Below are 26,177 nucleotides of genomic sequence, written 5' to 3'. Positions count from 1 at the left end.
TGTCTCCTTCCACCTCAAAGCCCTGACCACCCCCCACCCTTTCCTTTACTTCAAGATGCTGTGTAAATCTCAGTCATCTGAGAATCACCTTGGGTCTCATATTTTTGTGAGACCCCATGAGTACGTACATAATCAAAGTTGGAGTTTTTCCTCCTGATTAATCTGTCTTATGTCAACTTAATTCTTAAGCTAGCTGCAGAACCTAGAAGGGTAGAAGGAAGTGTTTTCCTCCCCTACAGTTTCCAGGAAGCCAAAAATATCAAGTCCTTCTTTATTCAGTAGTTGGATTACTCAATTATGCCAAAAATTGAGAAAAGATTTGCTATGAATATTTCAAACTATTGAACTCTTTTTAGAAAGTTGGCTGGAGGACGGATGAATCAGGTACATGTGTGTGTGCATGTGTGCGTGTGTGTGTGTGCACCCGGAAATGAGGGCAGGTGTATATCAGCTGTATCGTTTGTCCCTGTATCTAAACCCGCTCTTCTCACTTCATCTTGTTCTCCTTTCCTTCTCATTTGCAGCCTGAAAGCGGTGGGGAAACAAGGCTTTGCTCACTGCAATGTTTGTGTGTGATTAGTTGCCAACCCAATGAACTTTTCTAACACATCTATCTCCTGGAAATAGAAAAACTGAGAGAAATGGAGGTAAAGCTTTTGGAAACACTTACTGTGCGCTGGGGGCATCACCACGATGTCTTACTTAACTCTCAAGGACACCTTGAATACAGGTGTTAACATTCTCTTTTTAAAAATGTGCGATCTGTGGATCAGAGAGGTAAAGTGATAGATCTACTATCACATAGCTAATAGGTACAGGATTTGATACAGGATTTGAATCCATGCAACTGTATACCATTATAGGCAGAGCTCTGTCTACTCTAAAACTGGAACCCTGGGGTGCCTGGGTGGCTCAGTCGGTTAGGCATCTGCCTTTGGCTCAGGTCATGATCTCAGGGCCCTGGGATTGAGTCTTGCATCGGGCTCCCTGCTCAGTGGGGAGCCTGCTTCTCCCTCTCCCTCTGCTTCTCCCCCTGCTTGTGCTTTCTCTTGCTCTCTTACCTGCTCTCTGCCAAATAAATAAATGCAATCTTAAAAAAATAAAATCAATAAAAGTAAAACAAGTAAAACCGGGACCCGGATGTCAGAGGGAACTTCTGGTCTTCCACCATTCCTGTAGGTTCCCAGGAGCTCCCCTCCCAAAGTCTCTGCTATTATCTAAGTGTCTGTGAGTCTGTGTGAGCTGCTTCTGTTCCTTCCCTCAGACACACGGACGCAGTGCAGCTGCTTCAGTGGGGTAAGATATCCACTTACACCAAGCACTTTGTGGGTTTAGCAACTTGACTAATAATCAGGTTTGGGGGTAGGATCACAAGCCCACAGGCTGCAGCTCTTTCCTCCTCCCCCATCCTTCCCAGTCCTGCCCCTCGCTGTTCATCTGACGGGCTCTGGATCCAGGAACCTTGTCCACGTTAGAGATGAGAATGTGCCAAGGATTACAGGGTAACCTTCCCTTGGTGGGTTCCCAAACAGACTCGCAAGAAGGAAAACCATCTTGTCCTTGAGAAAAGCAACTAATGGGCCATTTGTCCAAACTGCCTAGTGTGCTCTCATTTATACCCTACAGCATAAGGTCCTGACAAACTTTCCCTTTCCAGAGACTAGCTGTTCTAGCTGGAGGTCAAGGATTGCTTCGCTTGGTGGAGAAAGTAGGATACAATGTTTGAGACATTTATATTAAAAGTTCTTTGTTGTTTATCTGAAAATCAAATTCAGCTGGATATCCTATATTTTATACAGCAGTCCTAAGACAGAGGCATAAGTAAGGTAGTTTAATTTCATGGAGGTATCTTTCATGGAGGATAGACTCAGAAACTCAGAATTTGGTTGTGCTGCATTGCATAACCATTGGGAGGGAAACAGTTTCTTAAATTGTTTGAGTTTATTTTCCGTGGATTCACAGTTTAAAAAGTCTTAAAAATATGGCTGAACGTGTCTCACTAATTGGAACTATGTCTATCACAATATCCGAGTACATTTTTAAGTACTTGGATATTGTGCTATACACATCAATCAAAATGAGAAAAGAACTCCATACCCAGGAAGTGCCCTGCAACGACAAGGAGGAGAAAAATGTAAAGAAAAAAACAAAACAAATAGGGCAGATTCTTATGCTTGAAGCTCACCTCAGCTTTCCACACCCCACAAAGCAGACTTCTTACCTCCTGTGCCAGTCTGCCTCAACTGTGGGACACAGAGCAGCCCATCAGTTCCTGAAGTGAAAAATTGGAAACATACCTGACCTGGGAATATACTCAGTATTTAAATGTTGCATGTGGCTACACTAACTACATTAAGAAGGCTGATGCTTTGTAGACAAAATAGCCAACATCTAATGCACGGTAGTGATCAGCAAACTAGTAAATGGTACAAGCACTTGTGCTTCTGTTTCCAATTTCCTGATGCCAATAAATGGTGCTGGCCACACGCAGCTTGACCTTCACTTGCATTGCATTTTCGGTTTCCAAAGCTAATGGTTTTTCCTATTAGGTTTATAAAAGTAATGCATACTCATTATTGAAAATATAGAATGTTCAAAAAACATGGGGCACCTGGCTGATTCACTCCGGGGAGTGCATGACTCTTGATCTCAGGGTCGTGAGTTTGAACCCTATGTTGGCTATAGAGATTACTTAAAATAAAATCTTTTTTCCTAAAAAAGATGTTGGAAAAAAAAACCCACAAAATCTAGCTTGGTAAATAATATCTATATTTCTACTACTCAAGACACTTTTAACCTCCGATGCCTTTCTTTCCAGTCTTTTTTAAGTGCTGCTATTTTGTGTAGTGTGTACAATATTGTGTTCTTTTTTTTTTTTTTTCACATTGCTTAGAACTCTTTTTAAACATGATCTTAAATAGCAACAGCATACTGGAAATAAAGTTAACAGTGAGATTAGCAAAGAAATGTATAACAACTTGTTAAAACAAGATAATGTGCTCAAAATGGAGTCGCTTATGCTAAGCCTCACAACATGAAGCCGAAACTTAAGCCTCGCGTCTCTAAACTGAGACTTTTAATTACGGTTTTTGACTTTCCCAGAAATAGAATCTTAAGCCAGTCCATCAGGAATCGCCTGATCTGCACCAGCCAGATAGATAATCCACCATCCTCCAAAATGAAAGTGACCTTGGGATACCCAACCTGATTTTAGTGTCCAGCATAATTTCCTTGTTCTGAGTTGCTTCTGCGCAGTTCCTCAGAGCTCATTTCTGTCTGCTAGGTTGGATGTTGTCTCATTCATGGAACCTTGAATAAAGCCAGTAAGATCTTTAAAATTTCCTCAGTTGAGTTTTGTTTTTTAAGAGTTCTTTTAGGAAGGATCCACTTTTCCCACGAATAAGGGTGCAGACATATGAAAGACACTTCATCCAACTTTTAGTCTGATAACATCTCCTGTTGTAGGTTGCAGATATTGTCATAAGCTCTTGAAGGTGTTGCCTTTCCTGTAAATTCCAAAACACACAAGAAAATTAACACTTTTCCTCAGGTTTCTGGAAATAGGCAATATGATTTTTATGTCCCTACTCTTGGGATGGGAATCTGGTTTCATTGCCTAAAAAAATAAGATAGCCACAAGTTCCTACTTATGCATAAATATCAATGTATAAATATGTTCAGAATAGTGTTCTTTATAATTTCAAAAGTATAAAATAAAAATCACCTAAATGATCAGCATTAAGGGGGTTGGGCTAAGTAAATTACAAAACATGTAAACAATCCTCTCAGTAAGAGAATTATTCAGCCGTCAGAAACAAAGATTATGAAGAACCCTTATCAATGTTAACTTTTGGTTTTTAGGTAAGGCCTATACCCCGCATGGGACATGAACCTGCCACTGAGATCAAGAGCTGCAAGGTAGCTCTAGTGAGCCAGCCAGGGGCCCCTACTCATGTTAATTTTTTAAAACCTGAATACCCAAATTTATGTAAGCAAGCATTTAGATTTTATATGCATATGAAAAGGGACTGGAGCCAAATTTAAGGATAATAATAGCCAAGTGATGAATTGGTAAGTGCTTTTCCTCATTGACTCTTTTAGATTCTGGGTTGTCTAAATTGCCTCTCTTATTTGTAGTAATCCTGCTTTTGTTTGTTTTCTCTGCTTCCCTTCTGGTTGTCAGATGTAAGCATTAAATGGCCAGACCCCTGGATTAGCACCCCAGACATCTCATTGTCATCCACATCAAGTACCCTACAAGCCTCAAACCCCCCGGAGAGGGCATTTTGCCAATTACAAAGCACTGTTTTTTCTTGGGCAAACTATTTAGTCCGGTTATCGTTAGAAAATTTGTTTGCACAGACCTGGCTGTTGCAGCTCCTAAAATTGACTCTTGCTAATAGGACATGGAAAAAGAAGGGGCACAAACACTGGAGATGAGCCCTCGCTTCTGCAGGTTCATCGCAGGTGGAGGAGGGTAGCCCCTCCACCAGCACACGCCCTTTGAAGAAAGGCTCTGGGAAGACACCTTTCATAAGGGAGATCAGCCCTCTTTTCTTTCCTATGCTTGCCATGTGGCTGTGAAGTATGTTAGTACCTCACAGTGGGGTGATGGAAACTAGGAAGCAGCCCGGAAGAGTGAGGACCCTTGTGGAGAGACCAAATGTATTGGAGATCCAGGGAGGGTGGGTCCACAAGCCAAATTAATATATCCAGAATTGAAATGAGCTAATATGATAATCAAGCTGATAATGAGCTTGAGGGGGACGTGAGTCAGTGTTTTAACACCCTGGGTTATTCTGGTCTTTGAGGCCCAAACCAGAGGTCATGTTTTGCAGGTGGGAAGTCTGGGGCTCCCAAGTGGCCCTTTACAACACGGAACAGAAATGCAGACAAAGACTAGGAAGACAAGGCACAGTCCTGGAATGAGAGGTCCATCAGAGGGGTCAAAATCCTGTGTAGGGCTTAGAGAGGGAATGCACTGTAGTAGAAAGAACCAGAGGGTGGGAGCCTGAGAGGTGGGCCTTTGAATTCCAGTCCCCCCCATCCCCCACTGGCCCCATGGCAGCGGGCATAATCGCTCCCCTGCCCTGTCCGAAGCTTACTCAGTGGCACCAGCAGCCGTGGCTGCAGGCCCTTGGCTGGGTCCTCCATTTCCCATGCCCTTGACGGAGTGCGGAGGGTGGCACTCTCTTTGCTCGGTGAATAGTGAGCAAAAGTGATACTCTAAGAGAAAGCTTTCTTGCTCTTTCCTCTTGGCCATGAGAACACCTCCACCCCCAAATTAGCTCCACCCTCCGCTCCTGATTGTAGACAACATGGAACCACACCCAACTCTCTGCCAAGGCGTAGCTTGTGTGAGAAACGGAACTTTGTGGTTATAAGGGACCGATCTGGGTGTTGCGCTGTTGCCAGAGACCTATTTTAAAAATGCTATCCCCTTAAGCCCGTTTCTTCATCTCCAGCAAAGCACTTAACAGGCCTATTTCATGTGGCTCTTTTGAGAATTGAATGGACTGATGGTGGGAACACATTTGGCCGAAAAATGTGGAGACATAAAGGGTGACACTGTCCCCTGGACGCTATGTTCTGGCAATTGAAAGAGAGGGCCAGTGGCCAGAGTTTTAACTGTTTCTGTTTTGTTTTCCCCTGAATTGTAGTTTCTCTCTCTCCTTAGAAAATATTGATCTAGAAATGAAACACTTAAAACCCATGCAATTTTTTGATGTGTTGGAGAAATGCAATCTTCCTGAGGGAAAAGGCGGTCACTGTGGTTGAAATGGCCCTCTCTTTGCCAGCCTGAGACTGACCTCTCTCCAGCCAGAAATTGCACAAGACTTCCAAACCTTCCACCCGGATTTGTTTTTCACAAACAGCCAAGCTAGGAAAATCTGCATTGCATAGCCCTCTGGTTCTGCAAAGGACAGCTGAGGTTCCCTGGCTTATGAGAGGCACAAGGTTGTGCCCTCAAGACCTAACATGTGTGCCTGCACAGTGTTCACAGCTGGTGTCTCCCTGTCTGGCCCTTTGCTTTAGCATAGTTTAATCTTTCTTACCTGGTGCCTGCATGGGGGACCTTGCTTTAGGGCTGGGCTCTCCCCAGAGAGACATTGCTCCTACATCCTTCTTCCTAAACCCCAACCCAATCAGAGTCTGGGGACCAAAGTCTTGGCTCACTCCCCATTGCCCATCAACATCTCCACCTCCTTCCCTGGGTCTTGGGGATTCTCTTCAATCATAATTTCTGTGCAGGCAGAAAATCTGCCCATCCATTAGGAGGTGCACACTCTCCTGCATAACAATCTTTTCTAATCTCCAATAATATGTGATTTCTCTCAACCATGAAAACTATTTAGCCCTCAAACTTCCTTTTAATAAATTTTATAATTATGGTCAAAAATTTGGAAATTAAAGAAAATTATAGAGGAAACAGTCAAACAGAAACATAACTATGCCTCAAGAGAGAATCTCTGTTAAGGTATAATGCATTCTTCCCCAGCAGTGGGTAAGGACTGAACAGGATGACCATCTTCAGGGTTGGCAGAGAAGCAAGAAGTAAAAACTATCAAGAAGAGTGGGACCTTGCAAGACAACAGGGAAATAACAAATTTGAAACCATCACAATTGAAAATTGTCCATATTCCCTGGGGTGGTGATTCTACTTCCCAGAATTTATTCCATGGAAATAATAGCAGAAATATGCCAAAAAAAAAAAAAATCACTTTGAGAAACCTCACTGCACCATTGTTTTTAAGTGCATAAAAAAATTGAAAACAACTTAAGAGTCCATCAATTGGGAATTCATGTAATCACTTATGAAACTTTTATCCAATGAAATACTATGTAGTCATTAACAAGAAGATAAAGTACAGTTTGGATGTATAGTGTGATTCAGACTGCAGTACTGAAAATTTTCAAAAATGTATATTATTTTTACTTACCTAAAGCCAATTATTTTTTTTAAGATTTTATTTATTTATTTGACAGACAGAGATCACAAGTAGGCAGAGAGGCAGGCAGAGAGAGGGGGAAGCAGGCTCCCTGCTGAGCAGAGAGCCCGAAGGGGGCACGATCCCTGGGATCATGACCTGAGCCGAAGGCAGAGGCTTAACCCACTGAGCCACCCAGGTGCCCCCCTAAAGCCAATTCTAAAGTTCCTTGCCTTAATTGTTGTCACAAACAGAAAATACTTCATATGCACACTAAAATTTTTGACATGAGGCACAGCAGTGATTAATGGTGGTTATCTCCTAGGAATGAAATTGAGAGATCTTCTTTTTCTGATCTGTATGTTCCTGTATTTTGTAATAATAATTAAAAGACGAGAGTCCCATCCTAGAATAACAATAACAAAAATCCTTGCCTGGAACTGTTTGAGTGGGATAATTTATAGGCTTTTCGGAGGCCTTCAATTAAAAAAATAAAATCCTCTTCATAAACAAAACTATGTACTTAAAACTGCCCCTAGAAATGAGGGTTCATTCATTAAGTTAAAACCAGTGAAATCCAGAACTACACTCGAATGGGGAAAAAAAAAAAAAGAATAAATAAAAACAATGAAATCCTAAGCAAAATAGAATCAAATAAATTAAAAAGCAATAAAATTCTAAGTGGACTTCATAAAACTATGTATGAATGCTTCTGGGAACCCTGCAAATCTGAGTTGTTAGGAGTCTGGTGACCTGGAGTGTTAAGGGGTCAATGCTCCATCTTAGCTGTCACTGCCCCTTCCCTGCCCCCTCCCCACCCTACCCTCCACCCCTGCCTGACCACACTTTGGTCTCTCTCTTCCAGACAAGGTTCTACTTGCCTAAAGCTGTTACCCTTTTCCTGGTCAATCCCCCTCAATTTAGCACACAAGGACAAAAATTTGCATCAAGATGCTTAAAGATGCTTGACAGGTAAACAGCTTTGCGGCAGCTCCCCACACCCTGAAAGGCTGGACGGGAGTGGTGTGGCCTTTCTCAAGAGGCCTTATCACTAATGGCAGGGCATTCTCCCTGCGGGCCGTGGTCATCTGCGATTGCTCAAACGTCCAACGTCCGTGTTTCAGCCACAGAGACTCCAAACAGGATCATCAGCAGAAGCAACCTCACAGCTTGGAGCCCGAGCGTTTGTCAACCTCTTGCCCAGGTTATGTAGTTCAAACATGACATTTTCCCACGAGCTTCTGAGTCTGGAAAAGAAATATTATTTTCACCCCCGACGCTGGGAGACTTCAGACTATTTTCTTCTATGGTGATGACCTTCTCTTCGATGTCATTCCTCCCCTTGGGCCCCAGGTTCCTTCCTCCACAAAGCCTTCGCTCAAAGGGCAAAACTCAACGCTCACTGTAGACGCTTTGGCAGAGGCTGTGGACTATAGGGCCGATGGGCTCGGTTTCCAATGCTTGCTAAAACCCGAAGAAGTAGAGATGAGCAGCAAGCCGACTTCCTGAGGCTTTTCTGGCATGACCAGAAGCTGCAAAATTAATTGATGGCATTCTCTCAAGGGAGTGGCTGAGAAACCCTTTCAAGTTTCTGGGTTGCTTGGCTTTCACAGATGCTAAGTAAGGCCCAGGCCCTGGCTCTTTGAGGCTTCCGTCCCACAAGCTGGAGGGCAGCATGATTTAGGATGGTCAGCAGGGGGGAGAGTGGTAAGCCCCACTTGCCTCTTAAACAAATCAACAAATGCAGCCCACAGCTTGGACAGCCTCGGGTGGGGGGTGGGGGGAGGTGGGGGGGCCCTTTAGCACCTGGTAGATCCAAGGGGGAAGGGGTCCCAAGGGGGCATAAACGCACTCTTCACTAGTACATGCTAAGATGACAAGACAATTTGTTTTCGTTTAAAGCTGCTCTGGAAGAAAAGAGGTGTTTTTTTATGTTGGTTTGTTTTTTGTGTGTTTGTTTGTTTGTTTTGGTTTTTGGGGTTTTTATAGGGCTTTTGGAAAGGGCTAGGGTAGGAATTCTACCCACATCAACATTCAACTAGTTCTCTTTGCACTCACTTCCTTCCATGAGCACAGACCACAGATCCTTAACCTTTTCCCATCTGCCTGTTGCTCTTCTCCCTGCGGAGCGGACTCCCCTCATGCCAAGACTGAGGTTTATCACTACTCTGTTTATCTGGAGTCCTTACAGATTCCTCAAAGCAACCCCCTTCGCAGAGACAGAGGGTTCTGGGAGTCAGGGTGCAAACTGCCCTAGGATATTTCTGACACTGGAGTCATTGCCTGGACCTCAGTAACTAAGTTGTAGATGTGGGGTCTAGCCAGGAGAAAGGCTGAATACGGATCCTGACACAGTAGTCACCAAGATGTTGACTTTGGTGTCTCAAGTAAATAGCTCTGTTGTATTTTTCAGGGGGGTGACTGGGAGACTCTTTACGCGTCCCATGGGCACACCACGCTCACACTCACAGACATGCACATGCAAACACGCACCAATGGACATGTGCCCACGTTCCCCGCACCCCCGTACTACTCATCCCGCACATGTAAGGTTTCCACACTCAAGCAAGTTTGGAAAATTCTGCACATGGCCATAGGCTTTGTGTCTGGTGATTGATGATTCCCAGCAAAGGCTCTGAGAAGTCCTGCAGTAAAGAAACCTGAGCTGCTAACTTGCTCACCTGGTGTGTCCTAGGTACACTGGGCCATACCTTGTTTCCACACAACCTGTACAGTTTCAGTAAAGCACACAGAGCAAATGGTTCAAGGAAGTATAGCTGCCTGCCTTCCCAGACTTGCATTTTGCTTTCAGACTTCAGGGGTTATATCATTCTTCTGCAACGAAGGGCCACTGACCCCTCCTCTTCCACCGTGTGCTCCCAGTCCAGCCACTTATGCCTGTGTGTGGGGCGGGGGGAAGTTCCTCTCTGTGTTGTGGAAGGAGACCCTGCAACTTGGATAGAAAAAACCAGCATTCACAGGCTAGGGGTTACATAGACCCGCACCCCCACGTCTTTGGTAAAAGTGCCCCCACTGAGCCTCCCCACCACTACAGGGAGAATGTAATGAGAACCTTTTTGGATGCTTTTTCTGCCTACTTCTTCATTCTGAGCCCATGCTTATCTAATTCAACTGGGTCCATGAGGATCGCACCAGCGTGGTGAGCTATGCAAGCCTGGCGACTGAAGGCTTGATGGGTGCCCAGGGAGGTCGCCGTCCTGTCTGTCCCAGCGGTGGAAAGAGATCTCCCAGTGCCTACCTTCAAAGGACAGAACCAGGACCTAGAATCAGGATCAGGAAATCAGGATCTAGATTACCCATCATGGACCAGCATGTGGAGGCACTTAAATTTAAGGTAACTGTTATTATGCCTCCTCTCTGAAACGAGAAACAAACATTTAAAAATAGGTTTGGGATTTATAGAAGAGTCACTCCAACTTTACATTCAAAGACCTGAACAGAGATGGGCAAACTGCCCAGGGCACCTGCTTGTACACCTAGAAGAGAATTTCTGGGCCCCTCTCTGGAGGCCTGGTCCCTGCGTGGGCACCAGCGTTTCTTGGTGGACAAAAGCCACGCCATGTCACCTGTCTCTGAAGCCCTGCAGACAGGAATACAGCCCCGATGAGCACCGGAACCAGACTCCAAGTTGGTTTACCCAGGAGCCCCAGCTCTGTAGTGCCAGAATATGGTGTACATGCTTGTTTCCTCCTTCCAGGACCATGGAATATCTTGGTTATGGAAACAGGTACAAGCTAGGAAGATGGTAAAAAACAACGTATAATAGATGGGATTAAAGGAACAGAGTCAAGACTTAGACAGACCTGGCTTTTATTCCCGAGTTCAGAAGCTTATAAATCTGGGACCATGAAACACACTAAGCCTCAATTTTCTCAACTGTAAAATGGGTATTCTTTTATACGAGTTTCTCCTCTGGTTGTTGTAAGGCGTAAGTGAGATAAACATGTAAGTTCTCACCCGGGGCCTGTCACAAGATACGTGTTTTATAAATGTAAGCTATTGTCCATTCATTGCTCGTATACAACACATAGTAGGTGTCGACAAATGCTTATTTCCATGCGTTTCTAAGTAAGATAACGGTCACACAAAGAGCCATAGTTCTCCCTGCAGCCGTCTTACTAATAAGTTTAGACATAAAAGAGTCTTGATTGTTTGTTTTTCTGGAGATGTTTTTGCATTTATAATTCATGACTGGATGAAATGATCGTGTCTGCATTTTCCCTTAGGAAACCAGAATTTGACTTGATGCCATGCTTATTTACTCTGCTGTTTGTATGGTCTCTTGAATGTGGTAGGATTGCCTCACAAAGAGACCAGCTGGGGTCCCCACGGCAGAGTCTCGGGAAATCAGGGCCCAGGTGAGCTTGCCAGCCAGAGTCAAGAATGTGCCTCTGTTTGGCAGACATTTTCAGAGGCAGGGAAAGGAAGCCCCTGGCTTCTCTTTGTTTTGTGGTGGTTGTTTGGAGCAGGTTGGAGGACACAGGGAGAGATAATGGCCCAAGGAAGGCTTAGGCATCCCTTTGTTCTGGTTTATTTTAAGCCCCTTGAAGAAACCCTTTTATTGTTCCCTTTACTCCTAGTACTTCAAAGCTGGAGGGTTTTTCTTTGGGACTGCTGGAGGGAGGATGGAGTTGGTGAGTGAACAGGGTTCAGGGATTGCTTACTGAGAAGCAGTTAAAGGAAGGAGGAAGGAAGAAAAAAGAAACAATTTGATCTTGTACTTACAGTAAGAGGTATTATCTGATTCTTGAGTTCAAAGACTTGGTAAAGAAAAAGGTGGTTTGTAATTTTGGAAACAAACCACCTCAAACTTTCACCTGCAAAACACCCACCTGGGGAGCTTGTTTCAAAGGCCATTCCCAGGATGCACTTGAGGGGGAATGCTGTTTCGCTAGGTCTAGAGGAATCTGCATTTTAATGTGAGCTCCCTGGGAAATGTGAGGCTCCTTGACAAGGTTCCCCAGACACAATGAAAGAAATTTGGGGTCCTGGGGCACCACTGTTGCCTGGCCAAAGGCAGCTGTTAATTTTCTGGATTGCTTTGCTCTGGATTCTTAACCCCCTGCGGCTCTTGGGAAATGCTTTCGCAGTGGTTAAAGGGAGATTGAACAATGGAGGATAAAGGAGGAGCCAGACCCTTTTATCCCTCTCGGAAAAAATAGCTCCAAGCGCTCTGGCCCATTGACTAGCTGAAGTCAGGCTGGCAGTTGTTAGCCCTGGGAAGGAGAAAAAAGAATTGGTCCCCATAGGTAAAAGACTCAGGGCATTGACCTCAGGATCGCTGGGAGCTCATTACCCCCGTGAACCTGCAGTGCCCCCAGATGGAACTGTGCCTCCCCAGAGCGGGCCTTCCGCAGGAACAGCTTCTCGAGGGGTCCAGGACCTTGCCTGAAGAGTCAGGTAGATGCACACAGCACAGGTGTCCACAAGCAATAGGAGCTCGAAATTTCAACAATAACTGGAAAGATTGAGGTTTTATGAAAACAACAGCAGAGATTGGCTGCTCTCGCGCAGAGGAAGGAGATATATCTCCCTAGATATTGTGAGATTGTATTTACATACAGGTTACACCACAAACTGAGTCACAATTATAAATATCTTCGCACGACCAACATGAGGCTTTGACAGAATTTTCACTTCACTACGCCCAGGGGGAAGGATGAGACTCTTCTGGGACAAGTGGGCCGGGCAATGTGTTTTCCAAGTGCTTTTCTGACCTGCTGTGTTGTTTGGGAAGGAAAGGATTATATGATAAAATGCCGGGAAAATGTTGGGATTAAACTAAGTGAAATAACAATTCTCTGTTGCAGAACTTCTCTTACACCTCTGTGGATTTGGCCATGAGACCCTTTGGCAAAGATCACTGTTCAAAATTAGTGTCTCCTGAACAGGTCCTGGGAAAGCTGGGTCACATGATTCCAAGGGTCCCCTTTGGCTCTTATGACCCACAGGTGGCATAGAAGCGAGAAGGCGAGAAAGCACACAAATGCCCTTGTTTGTGTAGCAGGACGACAGACGGATATCTGAAAACTGGTGAGCATCTATCAGCATAATAAAACAATAAATGCTTAAAAAAATCCATACACGCCATTCGCAAAATAGTTGCCTCTCTGGAGAACACAACAGAGAAAAGAAAGTTGGCTTTACATGTCCTCAAGAATCAAAATAAATATCAGCCTGACTCATACTTGTAGTCTACAAACTACAAAAAGAAACTGTGCTACCGTGAGGGGGTGGGAGGAAGGGCCCTTTTAAAATAAATGGCAAGTCTCACTGAAGGAGAAGATAAGCATGGTGATCTTCTGTGACTTCTGTGTACGGAGCCTCAAGAAATCATACATGGCGGGGGCACCTGGGTGACTCAGTGGGTTAAGCGTTTGCTTTCAGCTCAGGTCAGGATCTCAGGGTCCTGGGATGGAGCACTGTATAGGGCTCTCTGCTCAGCAGGGAGCCTGCTTCCCCCCTGCGGCTCTCTGCCTGCCTCTCTGCCTACTTGTGATCTCTCTCTCTGTCAAATAAATAAATAAAATCTTTCAAAAAAAAAATAAGTGGCAAACAGGGATTATTACATGCCAAATTTAGTAAAAATAAAATTGAGAGAAGACAACTTTAATGAAGCTAGGATTACTGCAAGATTAACTTAAATTTAGAAAAAAAAAAAGTGCAGACCTCATTTTGCCAGGGAGATGAGAGTATTAGTTCTAGCTTGAAAATAGGCAAAGAACGTCTGATCTCTTCTTTACATTATAATGTTAGCACATAGCAAAAATTGGACAAGTGTTATGCCTTAAACACGAAATCATATTTTACTGCAAAGGAGAAAAGCTATTTTCCTCAAAGGACACTTAATATCAATCTCAAAGCAGTAATTAGCATCATACTTAAAGCTGAGCTCTCTAGGAAGACCCTTGAAAGATAAGACCAGAAGAAGTTGCCCATTATCACCACCTTCTCCAACATGGTCTTAGACATTGAAGTCAATGCAGTAAGACATGTGAGAGAAACAACTTGCAAGATAAATTGCTTAATTGTTGAGAGACTATATCTACCAGAAATCCCAAGATAACCAACTGAAATTAGAATTAAAACTAAAGGAAAGAGCATCTGATAAAGGACGGGTATCCGACATACACAAAGAACTCTTAAAACTCAACAATAAGGGGCATCAGTTGTCAACCGTCTGCCTTTGGCTCAGGTTATGATCCCAGGGTCCCGGGTTGGAACCCTGCATCAAGCTCCTTGCTCCGCAGGAAGACTGCTTCTTCTTCTCCAACTCCCCCTGCTTATGTTCCTGCTCTCGTTATCTCTCTGTCAAATAAATAAATAAAATCTTTAAAAAAAAAACCTCAACAATAAGAAAGCAAACAATCCTTATGAAGAAAATGTGCTGAAGTCCTTAACAGACACCTCACCAGAAAAGATAGACAGATGGCAAATAAACATATAAAAATATGCTCCCCATCATAAGCCAAATACCCCTCCACACCTATTAAAATAGCCCAAATCCAGAACACCAACAGCACCAAATGTGGGCAAAGATGTGGTTCATTGCTGGTGGGAATGCAAAATGGTACAGCCACTTTGGAAAACAGTCTGACAGTTTCTTACAAACTGAACATATTCTTACCATATAATCCAGCAACTGCTCTCTTTCATATTTATCTAAAGGAGTTGGAAACTTAAAGTCCCAGCCAAAATGTGCACACAGATGTTTTAGAGGCCTTATTCATAATTGCCAAAACTTAGGAGCAACCAACATGTCCTTTAGTAGGTGAATGGACGTATTGCTTATGGTACCTCCAGACAGGAGAATGTTATTCAGTGTTAAAAAGAAGTGAGTTATCCAACTATTAAAGACATGGAGGAAACTTCAATTTGTATTGATAAGTGAAAGGAGACAATCTGAAAAGATTACATACTATATGATTCCAAATATATCACATTTTGGAAAAGACAAAAAAGGAGACAGTACAAAGTTCAGTGATTATCAGGGATTGGGGGAGGGAGACATGAATAGGGTGGATTTAAGGGCAGTGAAATTACTCCATATGTAGCACAATGGCAGATACATGTCACTGGAACTGTGTCCAAACCCAAACAATTGACAACACCAGGAATGAGCTCTAACTTAAACTGTGAACTTTGGATGATGCTAATGTATCAGTGTGGGATACTGATAGTAGGGGAAGCTATGCATGTGTTGGGGCAGGGGTATATGGGAACTCTGTATTTTCTGCTCAATATTGCTGTTACCTTAAAAAGTCCTATAACAGGGACACCTGGGTGGCTCAGTTGGTTAAGCGTCTGCCTTTGGCTCAGGTCATGATCCCAGCGTCCAGTGATCAAGTCCCACATTGGGCTCCTTGCTCGGCAGGGAACCTGCTTCTCTGTCTCTGCCTGCAATTCTGTCTGTGCTCGTTCTCTCTCTCTCTCTCTCTCTCTGACAAATAAATAAATAAAATCTTTAAAAAAAAAAAAGTCCTATAACAGAAAGTCTTTTTTTTAAGCAACTTAGGAGATGTAATTAATGAATGAGAACAAATTATCAACCTCCTTATTCTTTTAAAAAATTTTTTGTTTATTTATTTTAAGTACTTTCTACATCCAGTGTGGGGCTCAAACTCATAACCCAGAGACCAAGAGTCACATGCTCTTCTGACTGAGACAGGCAGGCACCCTTCTTAATCCCCTTATTGATGGCAACACTTAGTAGGAGAAAGATCCACTGTGTGTATGTGTACATATATGTCTGTGTACAAGTGCAACTGCACATATTATGTATACATATAGCATATATCCAGGAATAAACTTAGCAAAAAAAGGATGTAAGACTCCAGGGGCGCCTGGATGGCTCAGGTCAGGATGGGTTAAGCCTCTGCCTTCAGCTCAGGTCATGATCTCAGGGTCCTGGGATCGAGTCCCACATAGGGCTCTCTGCACAGCAGGGAGTCTGCTTCTCTGCCCCCCCCCCACCTGCCTCTCTGTCTACTTGTGATCTCTCTCTCTGTTACACGAAGAAATAAAAAATCTTTTTAAAAAAATGTTAAATTCATTCCTTATCTGATGCAGTCTAAAACAAACTTTAATTAAAGTAGTAAGTTAAAGAACTTTAAAGAAAAAATTAAAAACCATCATATATTTTCTTGATCTTCTATTAGGAGAAACTATCTTGGAACAAATGGGTGCAAGGATTTACAAATGTAAAGATTGATACTTTCAGAATCAGAAGAAGTTAAATGCATTAAAAAAAAGAGAGAGAGAGAGAACTCTGCAAATGAACTTAGGTTATAGTCAGGATCCAGTTTATAGCCTAAAATTCTTTTACTAACTACAAGGAAAAATTAAAATAAAGACACGAAACATTCACGAAAGAATGTTAGAGCCAAATTCAGGAACAAATAGGAGAAAATAGGAGGTCCTTAATAACTAATTTTTGAAGGAATGAAAATAGATATACCACTGGAAAAAGACAACGAGAAGTTTAAAGACAACATAAGTAAACAAAATTAAGAAGAAAAATACAGAGCTGACATGACAGGAAGGTTAAAACCGAAACTACTTCCCTAAATTTGAAGACCTTCATGAAATTGAAAGGAATATTTATCAAAAGGAAATCAGCAAGAAAAAATAATCCTAAACTAATTTTTCCACGGGAAAATTTCATCAATATGTCCATGTGAGAAAATGGGACTAGAGAGGTCAACATGGTACGAGTACTTTAAAAATTTAAGAAGCCTCCAATATCCATGCAAAGTAAACTGTTCCAAAATACATTTTTAAGCGTGCATATGGAGGTGGGGGAAGGGAAGGATTCATGCTGTAAATGTGATAAAAAATATATTTATGGCATTCTAAATATTAGTTGTCTCATAGCTCATGCTTCAAATGTTGTGATTACCATAAAATTAAAGGGTGGTTTTTTGTTTTTTTTTTAATGTGTCAAGAAATGCCATGAAGAGTGATGAGTGGGGGCATCTGGGTGGCTCAGTGGGTTGAGCCTCTGCCTTCGGCTCAGGTCATGATCCCAGGGTCCTGGGATCGAGCCCCACGTCGGGCTCTCTGCTCAGCGGAGAGCCTGCTTCCTCCTCTCTCTCTCTCTGCCTGCTTCTCTGCCTACTTGTGATCTTTGTCTGTCAAATAAATTAAAAAAAAATCTTAAAAAAAAAAAAAGAGTGATGAGTGAAGTAACAAAGTTGGAGAGCATTGGCCATGCTACTAGACAATCTAGACAAACTAGAGAAAGAAAGGCAGGAGCTGCCGGACAGCAGCTGACATTTCTCGAATTCTTCATACATGCCTCATCCTGTGTTGGTCCTTTCTGTCCAATGTCTCACTAAAAGAATAAATGCAACAAAAAGGAGATCCAAATGCACTCTCCACATATGTTGTAAATGTCCACACCACTAGAGACTTTAGAAATACTAAACAAGAGGACGAATTTGGAAATATGAAGACAAAAGATAATACGCAGTGTCGACCAGAGTTTTAGGAAATAATACTCATATACGAGGCCTGTTTAAGTTAAATTCGAACAACTTTTGTAGAAGGCAATTTGGCAATGTGCATCACAGGCATTTTAAAAACATTCCTATCTGTTGACCTCCAAATTCCACTTTTTGTAATAATGTCTTTGGTCCGGTAATACCATCTCTTGAAATAAACAAAGTGTCCTCAAAGATGCACCAAAAATGTTCAGGGTAGCATTGCTTACACTCGGAAACATGGGATCATGCCTGGCATTTTATTGATATAAATGTATCGGAGTGTTTTCAATCACATTTTCTCATTTAACTCTCAAAAATCTCTTCGTTTTAAATTTATTATGCCCATTTTAAAATTTCAAAAATGATAAATTAGGAACTTCCTTAAAATCCAAGACTTAATTGGAGCTGGAGCTCGGACTGAGTCCAGGTCTTCTGTGGTCTGGTCCAATGTCGTTTCTGCATGATCCCGTGTCTTCTAGCATTAGAGCTGAGTCTTAGAAATTACCTGGTTCACACAAACCCCTCAGCTGGACAGGTGACTTGGGCTCATAGGAAGTAAGTTGGCCTGGTGAGCCAATGGCTGAATGTGGCCGTTCTCTTCTAATACAATATTCTTAGGACGGCATTGAATGTTTCTCTCAGAACGAGGTAGGGAATGATTTCAAGTAGTGCCTCGGCCATAAAGAAAAGATCTGGGGGAAGCTCAGAAGCAGTCAAGATACTCCAGAACATGGTTTCTATAGATATCCAGCTGCGTCACTACTCTTCTCCACCAAAATCATCCAAAGTTTCTCTTCCAAATGTCATCTGGGGCGGGTATGTCTTCCTCATTGTCTTGGCAGAAAATCTTTTGACAGATTGGCAGAAATACTCTTTGGGAAATACGAGGTCAAGGATTGACAATTCCTTTATACCAGCGAGTCTTAAACTTCTTTGTGTTTAAAAGAATCAGCTGGAAGCTTTGTGGAAAATGCAGATTCCAGGGCTCAGTCAGTAGTGATTCTGGTCTGGGGGCTTTGGAGTGAACACAGAAATGTTTTAAACAGCTGGCCTGACTCAACCAGAGGCAAAAAGTCTAAAGAGCCAACTGAAGCAATGTTTCATACTTCTTATTATTTCTTGACCTATAATCATAATTTTAGGCAACTCTCCTGAGCCCAATGGGTATGTTAGTCCAGCCTTTAGAACCATTCTTTTTGTGTCTTCAGTGCATTTTAAAGCATTGTTCTTGCTTATACTTTTTCCAAGACCTAGACTTGGTCAGTTTATCAATACTCTCTGTAACAGCTGACTTTACCACACTCTTTCCTTCATTTTGGTGTTTGAAGGAGAAATTGCATTATATTCCCATATCGGCCATTGCCACAGGCAATTCATTTATTCAACGTATGTGAATGGCAGCTCCCAGTGGTGCAGAAACTATATTACAGGACTTAAACGTACTTTCTTTGCAGGAGACTAAGATCGATGTGTCTCCTGACTAGTACAGCACCACCCCCTCTTCTGGCGATCATGGCCAGCTTCATGAGTATGTGACCAGGACCATTCATCTCACAGGTCCCCATGAAGGCCTGGCGTTTGGTTTGATGCTCTGTTCTCCTTGTCTTGAAATGCTTAACGCCTTTTGAAGCAGAGGCTCTGCTTTCACTTTTCACTGGACCCTGAAAATTCGACAGCCGACCCTGCAAATTCTATAGCAGGTCCCTCTGATTATAGTCAGAAGTTACATGTCAGATACTCAAGAAGGAAATTGTATCTGGGGCTCCTGGTGTGTGGCTCTGGTGACTGGTTGTGTGGCACTAGGACTGCTCAGCCTCGGCTGACATAAATTGGGCCTTTGCTGCACACCACCCTCCCAGTTGCATGTAACAATTCTTCTCTTGCTTTAATGGTGATGAGTCCAAAGTCACTTCTATTTTGGGCAATCTTAATTGAAGCTAGAGTAAGTCAGTCCTTGGCATGGAAAGAGCTCAGGGGACAGGTCAGATGTCTATCTAGTTCTTCCACTCCACAACCACTTCTATCTTGACTATTTTAACCCATGAAGGTCAGAACTTCATTAGCAACCGATGCTCTTGAATACAAGATAAAGGTGTGACTTTGTACCATGCAAACACGGCTGTGTTCCCTGATTGCTTGGCTGCTAGGGAGAGCCAATCCAAGCAGCGCAGCTTAAACAGAGCAGAAGCACCTCCAAAACCCAAAAGAAGTTACAGGCAACCCAGCCTTGAGAGATTCCAGGATCGAGATTTAGGAAGCAATCAGGGGCCAGGAGACCACTCTCCAGGGTCTGGAGAGCCATCTGCTCCTTCTTCCCTGATTTTTGCTGCATGCCCTCTGTCTCTCCTTCTCTCTGAGGACTAGCCCTTTCTGTCCCACTTGCACCTGGCAGAAATGTAGCCAACCGAGGCACAGCTTCTCATGGCCTCCCAGTCCTGCACAAATTGCACAGAGTCCTGAGGTGCCAATTCTAAACTTCTAAGAAAGGAAATCAGATCAGTGCTTCGATCACCTGTTGCTCTCTGAGCCTGGCAATGGCGCTAGTGTGAGTCACCAGAGCCACGACCCAGTCAGAAGGGTTCACAGGAGCAGGGAAGGAGGTGGGTAAGAAATTCTTCCAGTGGATTCATATGCTACCTGGGGTCACAAAGGAATGGTGTGATCAATGTGGAGTATTGGAAGACGGGTAGGCTTTGGGGGAGGGTGGGCTATGGGTACAGCCTACTGCCAGTATAATCTACAACCGATGTATAGTTTTGGGGTTGGGTGACGTGTTCACATGTGCTCGTTTATGTTGTACTTGCAAACAAGGAAGCTAACTGATGAAAAGAGATCACAAATCAATGATACTGCATCATGAGCCAAGGATTATGATTAAAAAAATTTAAGGTACATTAAGACAGAAACCTTACTTTTTATCTGGATGGTGGGTACACATGTGTTTGTCTTATTACTAGCTTTCAACCCACATATGTGTTTCACACACGCATGCACGGTGCCCTGAGGTTAGCCAATGCTATTCAGTCCCCAAGGGAGGACCAATTCAGAATTCCCTGAGTGACTGAGGTTCTGATCCAGCCATCTGAGGAGTCGCTCAGGGCTTCAGTGACCCTGCCTAGGGTGTCACTCTTGCTGACCTGCGGCAGTGACCAGCAAGCCTCCTGAGTAAGCTTTCACTGCAGCCCAGGAAGCATTGCTAAAGAAGAAGCTTCTCGACAGGGGAATCTGCCCTCCCTGCACTCTTCCCTTGGTGGCCAGTGGTTCCTTTCTCCCTTGTCTCTTTCAAAGAAAAGATGCATTCCTCCTATTCATATCTGTATCACTCCTGTCCAGAATTAGGTTACCCTGATAAGTTTGCTAAAACTTCCCTCATGTAACCCATGTGCCCCTAGTTGCATGCTTTCTGACAGAACAGGGGTGATCTTACCTCAGGATGGCAAATGAATGCTCAGGAAGGAAGGAATGGGGAACAACAAAGACAGATGTCAGGTCCCCAGCCTGCCCCCCTCATCTGTCCCTTGCTCCCCTGACTCACAGTTTAAACTGTATTTTGTGACATAGAATGAGATTGATAAGGAAAGGCGCTAGAATGGGCAGGGGCAGGAAAGTCACAGGAGACTAGAGGCTCTGACCCCACAATCAGCCCATCATCCACATGGAGAAGGGGGACAACTCCTTTCTCCTCCAGCCACCTGCACTGCCGCATGATTCAGGGAGATGCAACCACTTCATTCCTGACAGTGGGGGCTCCAGACAGGGGAGGGCTATTTGGGCACCACAGTCAGGACCAGAGAAGCCTTCAGCACTGCGTCCTGCTGCTGATGGCCTCACTCAACTTGCTTTTCGTCCCTCTTCATGTTTCCCAGTCTTTACATCAGACACTAGGACCGTAATATGGCATCGTGCCTGACTCTTAAGATTAGTGTTTGCTGTCCTGCTTAGTTCTGGGGTGTTCAAGCAGCCGGTGTGCTGCTGAAAGAAAGCCGGGTCCTCTCGCCCAGCACAGAGCGGCTCCAGGGAAACAGGTCACATGATGACATTGCCCAGACACAGCGCTGGTGGCTCCGCCTGAGGACAGGCAGAATGAGGGAAATTCACCTGCACCCTGTCCCTACATGTGCCCCAGGACAAACCAGGCATTTCTGTATTCGAAACCATCGAGTCAGCAGACAGCTGCCATGGGTCTAGCACACCACAGCCTCCAAGCAGATGTTGATAAGATGCCCACACAAGCCCTGGATTCTGAATAACCTGTGCGCCATTAGTAGGAACTCATTTCTAGAAAGGGACTCAGGAAGCTCCGGCAGCCTCCCATGGGGCCCTGGCTTTCTGGTAATTTGGGAGGCAAGACTGCAAATCATGTGTCAATCGGCTGCTTTGGAAACTCCCATGACTTCAGAAAATAGAACACTTCCATGGGTAACAGTGTTGTAGCCCTCAGCAGCTGACCCCCCCTGCCCCGCAAGGGGTCTGACGTTAACCCAACCTAATCTCATTAGAATAGTCGAGTATTGTCCTAATATTGAAACAAAATTAGAAGGAATAGGTAGACATCAGGCAACATTTTTCATTTTCCTTTGAGTCTTAGCAAAGAATCTAGCAATATTTCCTTAAGGGTAATTAGCTAATTAGCCAAGCAACTAAGTAAGTGACTTTGCCACTGTTCTGTCTGTGATGTCTGGGGCCACAGCAGCTCTGGACCATCCCCCCGGCACCTTGACCCGCAGAATGTCATGTTTCCCCGTTGACAATGAAACTGTCCCCATATGTCTCATTAAGGAAGCCCTGCATCTTCCAAAGAGCCACCTAGAATATGAATTATTTAAGAACCTTAACTTTTTGTGCTAAAAGCTTTGTTCTGAAATTAGTGGTCTTACATTTTTTAAGTTAACGCTTCTCATCAATTCACTCCCCAAACGAGTAAACTGACTGACGGTCTGTTGAAAGGCAGGTGTTATAAAAATTGTGGTTTCTATAACATGGGTGATAATCTTGCTTCTTGGACCAGAATCCCACACTGGGCCCAGGTTATGGACGGTACCACGGGAAGGCGAAGGAGCTCCATGGGGCTCCATAGAGCAGTGTGCCTTCTCCTCCTGTGAGTTACTCCGAGAGCTTAGGGAGTCTGAGCTGACGGGGTCAGAGGTCGCATGGCGGCAAGGGGCAGGAGCCACTCGCAATTTAATAATAATTCAACAATACGCATGGTCCAAGATATTAGAGAAAACAGGCATCTCGAGGATATAGGGGAGCCTGTGCAGAAGAAGTTGTCAAGGAAAGCTCTTCCTTGTGGCGAATCCTAACCTACCTGAGATACCTTTTTCCTCCTGCTCGGCTCCAGACAGACTACTGCCGTTAAGAAGCACTACCGTCGCGTTGGAAAGAAGCTGCTTTTCATCGGTGTGTCCTTAAAAAGGGTGATGTCCTCCTGTTTCATGCAGGAGACATGGAATAAAGGGGGTGGGGAAGTTTGAGGCAAATTTTTAGGCTTGTACATGCCCCAGTTCCAGCAGTTTTCTCAGCACTTAGGTCCTTTTTGTCCTATGTATGTCCCAGAAGCTTTTTCTGGGCTGTCCTGACCTTTTCCTCTCTCCTGGACATCATGCCAATTTGACCCTCGGGAACTCTGATGCTAGTAGCTGCCTGTACCCTCAGCTTGGGTAGTGGTCAAGGGTCCCAAGAGGTAATTTTATAGGAAGAAAATGCAACCATTGTCTTGCCTGGGGTGGAATGATATAGTACCAAGAAATCTGGGACGCCATTCACCAGGGACTTCCAGGCCGAGGAAGAAACTGCTGAGGCTTCTGTCTTCCAGCTTTGAATGTCATTGCAGGGAAATGTGTTGGTTCAGAATCACCAGCACTTGGATCTCAGGGTGGGGTGCTGCAAAACACACCAGGCTTGCCCACAGGACCAGCTACATGGGCAGAGCCCAGTGAGAAAATGTGGGGCTTGGTTCAGAAATTCTTCCTCTTTTTAAAAAGATTTTATTTGTTTGAGAGAGAGGGCGAGCGAGAGCATATATGTGAGCAGGGAGAGGAATAGAGGGAAGGGGAGAGGAAAAGAATCTCGAGCAGACTCCCCACTAAGCACAGAGCCGGACATGGGGCTCGATCTCACAACCCCGAGACCATGACCTGAGCTGCAGCCACGAGTCGGACACTTAACCCATTGAGCCACCCAGGCTCCCCTCTCCTTCAACACTTGTTCAGAAATTCTTACAGCATTTCAAGACGGGAATAGCAGATCATTCAAACGGAGCAGAGGGTTCTTTTCAACTCAGGACCCTATGTGCCTGGACGTGATGAAGTTCTCTCCTATGCCCTTGGTCCTGCAGGGTGTGTGACCTTGAGTAAGTGCTACGCCTCAATTCTTCACCTGGAAACTGAGGGCACTGGAGGAAGAGAGCTTCCTGATAAGTTCTCCACAATAAAGGGGAGGGCACAGTGAGGCCAGGGTGGGCCAAGGGGCCAGCACCATGAACAGCCTCAGGAAGGAAGACATAGGATGGCATTCTTAGGGGTAAGGGAATCCCAGGAAATCACACCCTGTGTTAGGAACCACTGAGAGACTGGTGAGGCACAGGTGGACACCAAGCAAGGTGCTGACAGGGCTGGTGGTAGACAGTGGGGCCGCCTCAGATCCCGTGGCCAGGACAGAAGAACACAGACTGGGAGCTTCACCAATTGGCACTTAGTGAGGCTGCAGAGTCCAAAGTCAAGGTGCCTGCAGATTTGGTGTCTGGAAGGACCCTTCCCTCGGTTTGCAGAAGGCTTCCTCCTCGCAGTCCTCACAGGGCAGAGAGAGCCATCTCTGGTCCTTTTTCTCTTCTTATAAGGACACTCACCCCATTATTTGGACCCCCTCTCATGATCTCATCTAAATTAGTCAGCGCCTAAGGCTTCACCTTCACATTGAATGTTAGAGCTTCCACGGATGTTTAGAGGACACAGACATTCGGTCTGTAACAGGAGCGTGGGTGTGCAGCCACAACGAGATGCCTGACACTGAACCCCAGAAGACACAGACAGTGCACACAGTCCCTGGCAGTGTGTATAACCCACACACCCACCCCAGAGAGAGGTGGTCCTGGGAGCCCCAGGCTCTGTGCCTCAGGGAGGGTCCGGTGAGCTGTAGGCAGGCAGCCAAGCTGGAAAGGGATTGCCTAAACTTGTCCTATCAATTTTTCTCCCAACTGTCTGATCAACCTTCACTGGAAGAATGGACAGGGTCAAGAGAGGCAGGGATGTTAAATCTGTGGAGCTCACTTTATCTGGAAGGAAATCTCCAAAGCAGAGAATGTACCCTAAAGGTTATAAAACAGGAATTGTCATGATGTCCAGCTTTTTCCCAAGGACTGTTTGCTTTCATGGCATGTTGCTCCTTTTATTCTGGAACACCTTGCTCCTTCCCCACCTCCCTAGATGGCTCTGATGTATCCTTCAGGACTCACTTTGGGTCCTTCCCCCACTACTAACACTCCCCGTTTAGTCCATGCAAAGCCTCTTGAGGAGGTCTGCATTCTCTTTATGTTTTCCTTCCATGACATTCTCGAAGGCATCACACAGCACACAGTAGGCACTCCCTGATCTTTTGTTAAATTGATAAATGAATGAATGCACTTAGAGGCCATCAAGGAGTTTGTTTTCCTAGCTAAAGCAGCAGAGGGCAAATTCCTCCCTTGGCCTCGTGTTGCTAGAGCACGGGCAGGACATGAATGAGCAGAACACAGAGACCGCCCATTCAGACAGAGACACGGATCAGACTCACAAGCCCAGAGGAAGCCTGCCAAACCCCTGGCCAGGATGCTCCGCCCTATAAGAAAACGAGTAAGTAGGAGACGCACTATTTTTAGCACTGTTTCAGGGGGTGACTGAAGACAGAACAAGAGTAAGTTTTAAAATAGTCGACATTCAACCATTTTAAATTTAGAAGTCATTTTGGAGTTAGAGCCAACAAGACCTTCCGATGCATGGGATATGGGAACTGTGGGCAAGCATCAAGGTTGCTCATGGTCTTGGCCTTGACTGGAAGGATAATACGGGCACCATTGAATGGACCACAGAACATGAGGAGAGCAGACTCAGGGGTTTTGTGTGTGCACAATACAGAAGGGGAGGGCTTCCTCCAGACTTCACTGCCCAAAGCCCATGTCAGCTCCTGTTTCTGTGTGCAAGTATCTTTCCATCCTGAAGTTTTCTCTCCCCGAGATATGAGCATTAGGCTCTGCCTAGTGGGGTCAGCTGAGTCACCCCTGAGATGGCATCGCAGCGGCCTGTGCTTCCCCCCACCCCAGCCTCCCGCGCTGACCCCAGTGGGCTCCTCCATAAACCTCCTTCTTGGATCTCCACGCAGAAGGCTCCCAGGGGACACAGATGGATACGGAGGCTAATTTATTTACATGGAGAAAAAGGCCACCCAGTGGCCCGGAGTATCAAGCCCGGCTGGCCAACAAACTGTCCCCTTCGCCTAGCAGAAATGAAGGCGTCACCAGCCTGCGCGGGAGGACATGGTACCAGGTTAGATGGTGAATCCCAGGCAGTCACTCAGGCCTTCTCTCAAGTGCAGACTTCTGGGCTGTTTCCGGCACAAACCCGTAGTGTCAAATAACACAACAAAACACACGCACAACAAAACACATGCACACCAAAAAAAGCCCCCAAAACTTGAGCAAGATTTAAAATTGAAAAAAGGTTGCTGATCGTCAGTGAATGAATGAGTATATTTTATTCACTGATGCTCC

The 26,177-nt window shown here is 44.7% G+C and overlaps 1 long non-coding RNA gene across 1 annotated transcript; it reads right to left on the bottom strand.

The window, feature by feature from the left end:
• Positions 1-508: 508 nt before the first annotated feature.
• On the bottom strand, positions 509-5,190 carry LOC116867779. Its single transcript, XR_004382663.1, has 3 exons — positions 5,106-5,190; positions 3,205-3,309; positions 509-762 (listed from the first exon to the last, which is right to left on the bottom strand). It is a non-coding gene; the product is annotated as an uncharacterized LOC116867779 (long non-coding RNA).
• Between the last annotated feature and the right edge of the window lie 20,987 nt (positions 5,191-26,177).

This window comes from Lontra canadensis, unplaced genomic scaffold, assembly GCF_010015895.1.
Source record: "Lontra canadensis isolate GAN:19392208 unplaced genomic scaffold, GSC_riverotter_1.0 scaffold13, whole genome shotgun sequence".
Lineage (NCBI taxonomy): Eukaryota > Metazoa > Chordata > Mammalia > Carnivora > Mustelidae > Lontra > Lontra canadensis.
This window is presented reverse-complemented; position numbering and strand designations above follow the sequence as displayed.